Source organism: Furipterus horrens, unplaced genomic scaffold (assembly GCF_987537825.1).
Source record: "Furipterus horrens unplaced genomic scaffold, mFurHor1.1.pri manual_scaffold_5, whole genome shotgun sequence".
Lineage (NCBI taxonomy): Eukaryota > Metazoa > Chordata > Mammalia > Chiroptera > Furipteridae > Furipterus > Furipterus horrens.
The window spans coordinates 123,203,659-123,214,500 of NW_028327175.1; the positions used below are offsets into that span (position 1 = coordinate 123,203,659).

Sequence of the window (10,842 nt, forward strand, 5' to 3'; positions counted from 1 at the left end):
TCCAGGCACCCTGGAACTTGCTACCCACCGGAAGAATCCAGGAAGAAACAAAAGACCGCACAGGCGCACTAGCGTTGCACGAGCGCAACACCAAGAACTGCGCAGGTGCACAAGCCTGGCTAACGCATGCGCAAAACAGAATTCTGAAAATTAAAATCATTACCCATGCGCAGAGAGTTTTGTCTACTCCGCGCAGCGCTGGAGAGCTGGAGAATGCTATGGGCATTCTCAGAGCGCGTGGACCGGCACTGGCACCTCTTTGACGAGCCTTGCAGGGGGCATGCGCGAGTCCTTTCTTGCTTAGTTATTTAGCAAGACGCCCGCGCAGTTCTCCCTTCAGCGTGTGAGGAGAGGGTCCGCTCTCCCGAGTAGTTACAGCTAACTTTCCTCGCGTTTGCACCATGTGGAGTCGTCTGGGGTCCGGCGACGACTGGTTCCTTTTGGTCCCTACATAGGGTTGTGTCCTCCGAGTTGTCAGAGGCCTGAACGAGGGATATCGATCTCTCACAGCTTGTCCGGTCGGACCCAGTGCCTGCAGGAGGGGCGGGTGCCGCGGGCCCGCCGGGGTTAAAAGGTTTTAGGTCGGTGGTGGCGCAGGGTTGGGCTTCTTATTTTTACTTCCACGTGGGTCCTGCCTTCGTTTCTTATGTGAGGGCTGCTTCCTGTAGTAGGCGGCTTCACAGTCATCATTTTTTACCTAATGCTTACAACTAAGGTTATTGCAAAGGGGCAGACTCTTGTGCTTTTGGAGAGTCACAGCGTTTTTCTGAACCCTGGGGCGCTGCATCTGCGGCCTGTGGGAATGAGGAGGACTGGGTGTCAGGGCGGCGGCCAGAGCCCTTCTGCCAGGCTGCCGACCCACGCCGAGCGTGAGCCCCTGCACGTTTGGTTTTGTGCGACTGCACGCTCCCAGCACTGACTGGGCAGAGGCGGTAGGATTTTTGCTTACGCCGAGTGTGCACTCTGGGTAGAAAAGCAAAGGAGATTCATTTAGTGGTGTTAAAAAAGGATTCATGGCAATCGTAAAAGACGGTGAGGCAGACTTGATTCAGCGGTTGTGACAGGGGGAGAGATGGGGCACAACCTGCAGTACAAGAGATTGGACGCCAAGGAGCAGGGTCTGGGGCAGTGGTTGGGAATAGTAAGAGGAAACGTCAGGGGTGCGGGGAATTCTGCTAAATCGACTTGACAGGATTCTTGCTGAAAGTGGGCCAAGTGTGATACCAAGGTTGAGGGAAGAGGAATTTGAACAGATACCAAGGGTGGGGGATTTTTACTAAACCGATCCAGCAAGATTCTTGCTAAAACTAACTGGAAGAACCTGACTAGAGTTAGGTCAAGGAGAGTCTCTGTCACGGGTCACCAGACATGTGTCAGGTATTGTCTGGGCCCCTTGGACTCAATGTTACTTAATTTTCTCAACAACCCTGTGAGGTGGAGATTGTTACAGAACCTCTGGGCTGCTCCAATTGAAAACAAACCCACGGGCTCTTTAGTTAGGGGCCCGATTGCCCGCTGCCAAAATTATAACTCTCAATACTAGAGTTTAGTGAAAAGAAAAAGAATTGTTTATTTAACAGTTATATAGATTTAGTTATTTGCGGATTTCTGTTGTTAAGTCTTATGTTCTTTAAAACACCCACAAACACATATCCTTGCCTCCCCCCACTACCAAACCAGGCTAGTTTTAGAAAAGTTAGAGAAACCGTTTCCCTACTTTCTAAACACAGTTCAGCTTTACCAGCAGCTGCCAGTCATTCAATCCTGATTGGGGAGACCTCGTCTGTGTTATGTGGTCCACCAGCTTTTAATCAAGAACCTCATGGATTCTCAGCCTCCTTGTAAACTGTATAGTTAGTCCTTTTGTAATCAGCACAGTCCGCCTCAGCCTCAGTCATATCCGCACAGTCTGCCTGGCTAAAATGTCTGCCGCTTATTTTTAAATCCCTGACTACGTCCTCTGACACAGTGGGTGCGGTAACCAGTTCCAACCATTCACAGAACCTCACGCAGGATCTGTGTGCTTTCTCCACACCGTTCCCTGGTTCAAGTCTCCTCCCACATACCTGAGGCTTTGGATGCATTAAAGCCATTTTGCATAAAAAAGACACTAGCCACCAGCCTCAGGCATGTGGAGGCATTCTAAAAGCTGCTTCCTTCTCCCCATCCCCCAGCTGCAAACTTTGGGGATTTTTGGACTCCCCTGTTTCTGTAACAAGATGATTGTTTTATTTACAGACAGGAAGACTGAGGCTTGTTCTAGGCCTATTCAACAGATCAGTGAATTCTAGGTACTGTACTAGCACCAAAGAAAACACGAAGTAAACTCAACGCCTGCCCTCAAGGATTTCACAGGTAAATGAGAATAACATATTTATGGTGCATTCACTACACACCTAGCATTTTCAAAGTACTTAAAAAAAATTAAAGTCATAGATAACTATTATAATTACCATCCCCAGTTGAGTGATGACAATGTTGAATTTGACCTGAGCCCTGTGCTCTTGGAAAAGAGTGAATGTTAAAGGAATTCTCTCCCTTTCATGTTCCAGTAAACAGCTCTCTGCAAAGAATCACCCTTAGGTGTAACTTAGATAGGTCATGGGTGCCCCCCTTGTTTACCTATGAAAAGGTCAGTCAGACTCCAAATTCCCATTTTTGCCTCAGCAATGATTTGCTGAACTGCTTGTCCTTGCTAATCAATCGGAAAAAAAATGCTTGTTAACATAACTAGTTAAATTCTGTCCTTCTTCCAAGCCCCTGAACTTTGAGTCACCCTCAGCCTGAGCCAGCAGACAGCCCCTCCTGAGAATAGACTGGCTTCGGGTACTGTCTGGTCATGTCATCCCCTCGTCCCACTTCCCAGTCCTTTCTAGCCTTGTTTTCTCCTCCCTGTGGAAGAAAACATCTTGTTGCCTAACCTTCAGGACACTTGCAGACCTTAGTCACAGCATTCTCTATTGCAGTAGTCCCCCTCCCCTCTTGGAATAATCCTTTCAAATAAAAGTCTCCCCTTTCTAAGTCCAGTTTTGTTTTTTATTTGATAGCGGATGGGGAGAGACTGCTCAGCCTCAAGAAGTCCAGACAAGCTCCGTAGCAGGGGCCCCTGAGTCTGGAAGGTTACTCTGATTCTCTTCCTGAGTCATCAGCAATGGGGTTCTGGCCTTTCACAGTGAGTAGGGGTGCTGGCAGCCAGACAGAGACAAACACTTTGCCAGCTTGTTTGTGTTTTCAAAACTCACTTGAGATGAACAACAGGTGCAGATGAAATGTCTTCATAAAAGAAAAGAACCACAATCTTTTACCATGGGGCTTCACTTTCTGTAGAGTTATTGCACTTCTGTCCCGCACCATTTCCAGCAGCCTTAGAATTGGCCTTTAAGCTGACAGACCCTTTTGAGTGCTGTGAAACTAGTGGCATCACCATGCAACTGCTTATCTTCAACAGTTTTCTAAATACTATTGAGAATATTGCATTTCTCATATACATTAGTTATGTCACTTATACACCCAGGAACGAATTGAAGCTGATTCCCATTATAAATCTATTATGCATTAGAAGGAGAGACAAGAGGCAAAAAGTTATTTTTATAAAATTTAGAAAAGTCAGACATAATAAGATCTCTTTCTCTACTACATGATGCCTAAAATAATTTTTACAATAAAAATATGTATGTGAATTTATTTTTGTGACTTCATTATAATTCAGAAGTTTTGTTTGCTCAGAAAAGTTGCATTTTACATATTTGTTAAACCCATAATTTTAGAATAGTTTTAGATTTATAGGAAAATTGTCAAGATAACAGAGTTCCACTGTACCCTACATCCAGGGGTCCCCCTGGGAAAGTGTCAATACTTGGAGCCCTGCATAGGCCAGGTGAAGGAAACGAAGCCTGTAAGACCTGACTGGAAAACCAGGAAAGCTGGGTGCATATGTGCCTTGATGCTATAGCCTGTGGGCCCTGGTGGGAATCGGGCCATGAGAAAATGCTTTATGTCCTTTGAATCTTGCCCTGCTCTTTTACCTTGCTTGATTCCTTTATTGTACCAGCAGCAGAGGTTTTAACTTTAACTCAGAATGAACTTACGCTCCTTATTTTAAGGCCATCTGAAGCCTTTGTGTCCAACACACCCTGACCTGAGGGTGATCTCAACGTTCCTTCAGTTGTTACCCCTGAACAATATCTGTTTTCTGTAATCAGCACTGTTTAACATTGGTTGATGAGCTTTGTGCATGCTATATGCCCTTAAGCTCACTGCACTCAATAAAAGACCTTGGAGGAAGGCAATCGAGGCATTTGTCTCTCAGACATTTGCTGGCCTTCTCTCCCCTAGCACAAGCTGCCTGGGGAGTCTCCATTTCATCCGTGACACCAGGGGATCTCAGCAGGTCGGGGGTCCCCAACAGTTTCCCTGTCATCTTAGGTTAGTATGGTACATTTGTCACAATTAATCAATGTTGATAGATTTTTATAACTAAAACCCATGCTTTATTTAGAGTTCCTTAGTTTTTACCTAGTGTCCCTTTTCTGTCATAGGATTCCATCCAGGATTACGTGTAGTTGTCTTGTGTCCTTAGTGCCCCTTGGTTGTGAAAAATTTCTCATACTTTCCTGTATGTGCCCCAACCAGGGACCAAACCAGCAACCTAGGCATGACTCCAAACCAACTGAGCCACTCCAGTCAGGGCATGACTGCTTACTTTTTTTTAAAGAAACTGTTTATTTTCCATCCACCTTATTTCCATTCTATTAATAGTTTGTGGAAGACCAGCTTCAGACCTCTTAGTTGTTCCTACCCATTCAGTGGCCTGCGCAGAGGGGGCTGCAGACATGTCTCCAGTGCAGCTGAGCACCCTGGGCATCAGGAGGAAAGTGCTGAGCAGACACGAAGGGTACCTGCACCTTCAGAATAGTCAGTGGCCTCCGGCTGAGCAGCAGTGAACTCAGGGGCTGCTATCGGCAGGGTTTTCATTGGCAACAGTGGCGCAAGCTGCCAGCAGGACTCCCAGGTTCTCTTCAGATTTATGATATAGACGCCATCACTTTTCCTTTTGTAAATGTACTGTCCCATTTTGAAGTCAAGATTGGTGTTACCTAAGTGGATTCCTGTTGTAAGGAATTTGAGAACATCCTCTTCCTTCATTTGCGGGACATCAAGGCCTCTGGACATTGTGAAAGTTTGTTTCCCTTTAAGTTATGTAGGAACTGAGAACAACACTGTATGAGCCCCTCTCTGGGTAGCATGGAAAAGCATGACTGCCTTCTTTTGATGTTAACCTTGATCACTTGACTGAGCTGGTGTTTGTGAAGTTTCTCCACTGTAAAACTGCTCTTCCCTCCTTTTTTCATACTGTATTTTTTGGAAGCAAGTCACTAAATATGAACAGTTCACACTTCAGGAGTAGGGAGTTATGCTCCCCCTCCCTGAGGGCAAGAATCCACATAAATTACTTGGACTTCTGCATAGAATATTTGTCTATTCTATTCTATTCTATTTATTTATTTATATAAATCATCCATTGATTTATATCAGTACTTACCCATCGTTATTTGTTTTATATTTTGCATTACAATCCAATGGTATGTTATATATTTTGTTTTTTTAATTGATCCACTTTGGCCATTAGAGCTCTTTCCTTCCCCCATTGTGTGTGTGTGCATGTGTGTGTGCACAGGTGTGTGTGTGTACACATCCGTACCTTTCACCACTAGGAGATGCTCCAGACTCATATTTATTTCCTGCATCAGTCTGGAACCCGCCATTTCTCCAAGGAGCTCTGGTTCCTATTATTAGAGATTGGTATTGGAAACTAAGACCTGGGCACTATGCATGTTCTTTGCTTCTGGTATATATCACCTTTTAAAAATAGAGCCTTGGAAGTCATGGATTTAATTCCACTCAGAATTGAGGGGAGAGAATACAGACTCCTCCTGTTAGGGGAGGTCTGTCATTGTCACATTGTGAGAGCTAATGAGATGAGATATATTGGTGTTATCATCTTTGGAAAATATCATCTGTCACATCAGTGATGCTGTTGTGCACTGAGGATTCTTATGGTATGTAAAATACTTTTCATCCTTGTCTGGTTTCTGTTTTGTTGAAAGAAACTCTTTTCAAAGTCAGGTTTTCTTGAAGATGGTTTCAGGGACACACTGATAACATTAAACTGCTTTGTGAGAATTACTGCCTTTTGAGTTCTCTCTTAGTTCTCTTGTTGGAGTCCAGGAGACAGTCTCAGCTTGGTGCTATAAATGTCTTTAATGCTTTTATAACACTTGCTAATTTTTTTTGTCTTTAAAAATGTTCCGACTAAGAGCTTTCTTATAGCACAGCCTTTGAGATAGGGTTTAATCATATTGTTTTGCTTTGTTACTTGGGCATTGCCCTCTGCAGCAGAGACACTTGCTGCTTACCAGAATGCATGTGCACCTCATGTTTTGCATTTTCCCTGCAGCTGGGCAGGGCCATGTGACTGTCCATGGCCAATGGGCTGTGTGTGGAAGATTTAAAAGTGCACAAACCACCCTCCAGTTGCTCATCTCCTGTTTTGAGCCACTGTTGCCTCCCTCTGCCTGGGACTGTCACTGACTGGGTCCTCTGCCAGCCCACATCACACACGCAGCATTTGTTGTGTTGAACTCCTGGGATCAATTGTTACTGCTTCATTGCCTAAGCTTTCCTGACTAATAACACCTTTTAAATAGGTTGAGTGATACTGGATTTTAATTTTACATAGTCTTGCAAAGTTTACTAATAAAAAGTGAGTTGTTTCAAAGAAAAATAGTTGAATAATTTGCTTGGTGATGCTCAAACATGGGAAACTCCTCAGGGCAAGGATTCAAATGACTGACATTTGGGAACATTACTGCCACTGTGCTCTCAACTTGTTCTTTGCATGGGAACTCTGGTCTTTATTGGAATTGGCCAGATTATAAATCTCTATAATTCCCATTTGTTCCCCATATGTCCCGTGGCTTAAACAAGTCACCAAAATCTCTTCATTAAAGCTGATTAGTCAGAGATTACATGAAAAGATTTGAATTTCCTCTTTGATTTTAGAGCAAAATAGCTTGCCTTTGCTTATACTGTTCCCCAGACACCAATCAAAAGTATAAACCTGGTGAGAGGGAGCTTTCTAGTCTTTCTGTTCATGGGGTATTACTTAAAGGCTGAAGCAAGTGATAACTGACTCAAAATGAGAGACCACCCAACATGGGAGAAGGAAAGGATGGAGTGTCGTTCCAAGTCTATGTCCTAAAAGCCAGGCATGTGCTGATTAGTGAGTAATTGGGTCTTGGCACAGTGATTTGCATATTGGAAACTGCTAAAAAATTCATTTACTTGACTGTGTCTCTTCCAATTAGATGCAATAAATGCATATTTGAATGGCTACATGTTTTATTTTGATGTAATAGTTTTAACCTTTATGATATGTGTGTGTGTAGCTCTTCAGTTCTCTAGAGTTGGCCTGATAAGAGTTAAGCTGGTATTTTAAGATGCAATGTGATTAGCTTATTATTAGAGATCTTTTCTTGAAATTGAAAGAATAGGCAGCATTAGTTTTTTAGTTTGAAACCCACTTCTTTCATTTATTCCTCCCTCCCTGCTTCCCTCCCTCCCCTCTCCACCCCTTCTTTGCCTTCCTCCCTCTTTTTTCCCTTTCTGTCTCCCTTTCTTGACCAAGTTTATTAATCTCTTCAAGCCTCAGTTTCCTCATCTGTAAAATAGAAATAATAACAGTACATATGGGAATTTCAATGAGGAATAAAAAAGATACTGTGTTTGAGGCATTTAGTACACTGTGTGGCACATACTAAAAGTTCAGTAAATAGCCCTGGCCAGTGTGGCTTGGTTGGTTGGAGTGCCGTCCCATACAACAAAGTGTTGGGGGTTCAATTCATAGTCAGGGTACATACCTAGGTTGCGGGTTTGATCCCTGGTTGAGGAGTCTTCAGGAGGCAACCAATTGGTTTCTCTCTCTCCCTTCCTTTCTTGCTAAAATCAATAAGCATATTAAAAAAATAAAAGTTCAGTAAATGATAGCTGTTACTATTATCATCAGGTTATATAATCTTTCTGAACCTCAGTTTTTCCATCTGAAAAATGGGATCATGCCATTCATTACACCAGATGGTTGTGATGTATGAAGGAGATAATTAGATATTATTATTTTTATTATGAGCTCAATGAATAAATGAATTCTGGGACTTGTGTGTTCATCAAAGTAGGACCCCTCCCATAACAAACTGCCCCCAAATTTCGCCTGATAGAGTAAGTTTGTTTCTCCCTCTCATTGCATCCCAATGCAGAGGGTTAGGAAGCTCTGCTCCTCAAAGTCAGTCAGGGACCCCTACTCCTTCCTGCTGAGGCTCCACCCTCTGCAGGGGCCTCAGGCTCTCTTTCCTTTAGCTCATGAGTGGGAAAGATGGTGGCAGATCTCATGTGAGAGGTTTTTATGGGCCATCCCTGACCATTGTTCTGTTCTGGTTCCAGTGGCCTCTCAGTAGAAACCTGGTCACAAGGAAGGCTGGGAGGTAGTGTAGCTAGCTGTGCACCCAGGACAGCAAAGAGACTGCACCTCAGCCTGCATTGTGGCTTTCAGAGACCACAAAGTAAGGGTTGCCGACTGCTTCTGAGCCTCACAAAATAATAATGAGTTTGACTTGATGTTCTAACAGTTTGAAGAGGCAGGAGAAGTTTGGAAGAAGCAGAAAGGAGAAGCATATCAGGAACAGCGGTGGAGCCCTGTGTCTCTTCTATGGCTCTGGGTCCCGGATGTTGGATCCGCAAAGTGAGCCCATACCCTACCCCCCACCTCCACCCCTGCCTTTGGCCATTTACTCCTTTGGAATTTATTAGTGATCTCCACCATTGTTTTTCTGATTTCATTAAAAATGCCACGAAGACACATGCTCTGCAGTATGCCACTTGAGTCCTAAGTGGGGCATTTTTGCTAGGTGGATCGATTTTGTAAATGACAGCATCTGTTTGCTTGTACACATTTATTTATAATTCTCCCCTTGGCAATTAAAGCAGGGGATTGGTGAATGGTAACCAGCTGTTGGAATTAGTGGGGACAGGAGGCAGTGATTTGATCTGTGAAGGAGTACCAAAGCCCTAGCCAGAAGCAATAAAAACAGAACAGATGCCCCCAAATACACAGTCCCAGGGCAGGACTTGTAAATCTCATTACCAGCCCTAGAGAGACCACAGCCAAACTGGTTGATTCAGGAAAGCCAGTGACAGTGGGTGGCTGTGTCTGGCCTTTCCTGAGACACAAGGGAGCTGATGGATGCGTGGGAGAGGGCAGCAGAGTAGCCGAAGGAATTGGACATCAGCAAGCTGGACCCTCTGATGAATTCACATTTCCCAGCAAAGTCCTCACAATGGTTCACAGGCCCTACTGAGGACTGTGGGCCCTGTTACTCTCTGCCCTCACTCCCACCTGCTCTCTGCCTGCATCACTGGGTCCAGCCACCTGCCTCCATGCTGCAGGTGCTCCCCCTTGGGGGTCTGTGAAGCTCTGGCTTCTCCTGTTTGGAGCTCTCCTTCCATCTGTTCTCTGCAGGGCTCACTCTTCGTTCAAGTCTGTGCTCCAGCATCACTTCTCAGAACCCACAGTTAACATTGCAGCTCTAGCATTCCTCCCTTTCCTCTTGTTTCAATTTCTTACCACTCACAACCTTTCTAGCATAGCACATGTTTAAAAAATGTTTATTTTCTGTCTGCTCCATACAAGCTTCACGAGGACAGGGACCCCATCTGCCTTGTTCATTGCTGAACTGTGCTTGGCACATAGTAAGGGCTCAGTAAATATTTGCTGACTCAGTGAAAGGATTTTTCATTTGGGGGAACACATTGCCCCTTTTTACTGTCCCTTGCTGAAACTTCAGGGGTGTGTGTGTCACAGAAATCCCAGGTCATTTAGGGTGGCTTCCTGGGGACACCAACGTTATATTCTGGATCTCTGTAGCTCCCCAGGGCCTAGCCCAGAGCCTGGCACACAGTAGGTGTTCAAGAAGCAGCTGTTGAATGAGGAGATAACAGAATGACCCAAGATGACACTCAACAACACTCAAGGCAAAAACAATTGTTATCCAGATTTCCTCTCTTATTTCCTTCCCAAACACCAGTGTGTATAACCAGGAACACCTCTCAATTACTCCTCATGCAAGCACCAGGCTCCAGTTCCTCCATCAATACCCTGGTCTGAGCCACCATCACTTCCCAACCAGACACCAGCTCCTAACCCCTCCTGGCTGCTCCTCTTGTGCCCTCTACAGTGCATTCTCCACACAGCAGCCAGAGTGAGCTAATGAAACACAACCAGATCATGCCATTCTGCTGACCACCCTCCACAAGGGCTTATACCAACATCCACACTCCTCTTAGGGCCACTGTTGCCCCGTGTGTGTGTGGCTCATCTGCCCTACCTTACTGCCCTTGGCTGCGCTGGCCTCCTTGCTTTCTCTGAACATCCCTCAGAGCCTTTGCACTTGCTGTTTCCTCTGCCCGGAGTAACTTCTCCCTAGTGGGTTTCCCAGCTGATGCCTTTATCCTAAAGGTTTCCCCTCAGATCTCATCTCCTTAGAGAGGCCTTCCCTGACCACCCTACCTCAACAAGGAACCCAGACCATCTCCTGCCCCACAGAGAGAAATGGCCTGATCCCAAGTGGGCGCCAGTGACCTTGGTGCGCTCTGATTTCATTCCCCCCATCTGCTTTTGTGTGTGTGGCAGCATTATATTTTTATGCATAGCCATGTGCTGAATAACTATGTTTCAGTCAACGATGGACCGCATATACAACATGGTATACCTTTAGCCTAGGTGTGCAATAG

The 10,842-nt window shown here is 45.0% G+C and overlaps 1 long non-coding RNA gene across 2 annotated transcripts in view; it reads left to right on the forward strand.

Annotated features, from left to right (window-relative positions):
- Positions 1–176: 176 nt before the first annotated feature.
- Positions 177–10,842, forward strand: part of LOC150009731 (uncharacterized) — a 16,231-nt gene continuing 5,565 nt past the window's right edge. The window contains exons 1-4 of one of the 2 annotated variants that reach the window (XR_016511197.1): positions 177–581; positions 2,239–2,355; positions 3,048–3,172; positions 8,682–8,859. This is a non-coding gene — a long non-coding RNA (uncharacterized LOC150009731). Of the gene's footprint in view, positions 582–2,238; positions 2,356–3,047; positions 3,173–8,681; positions 8,860–10,842 lie in introns of those variants that run through there. The other variant, XR_016511198.1, reaches the window with a different exon arrangement.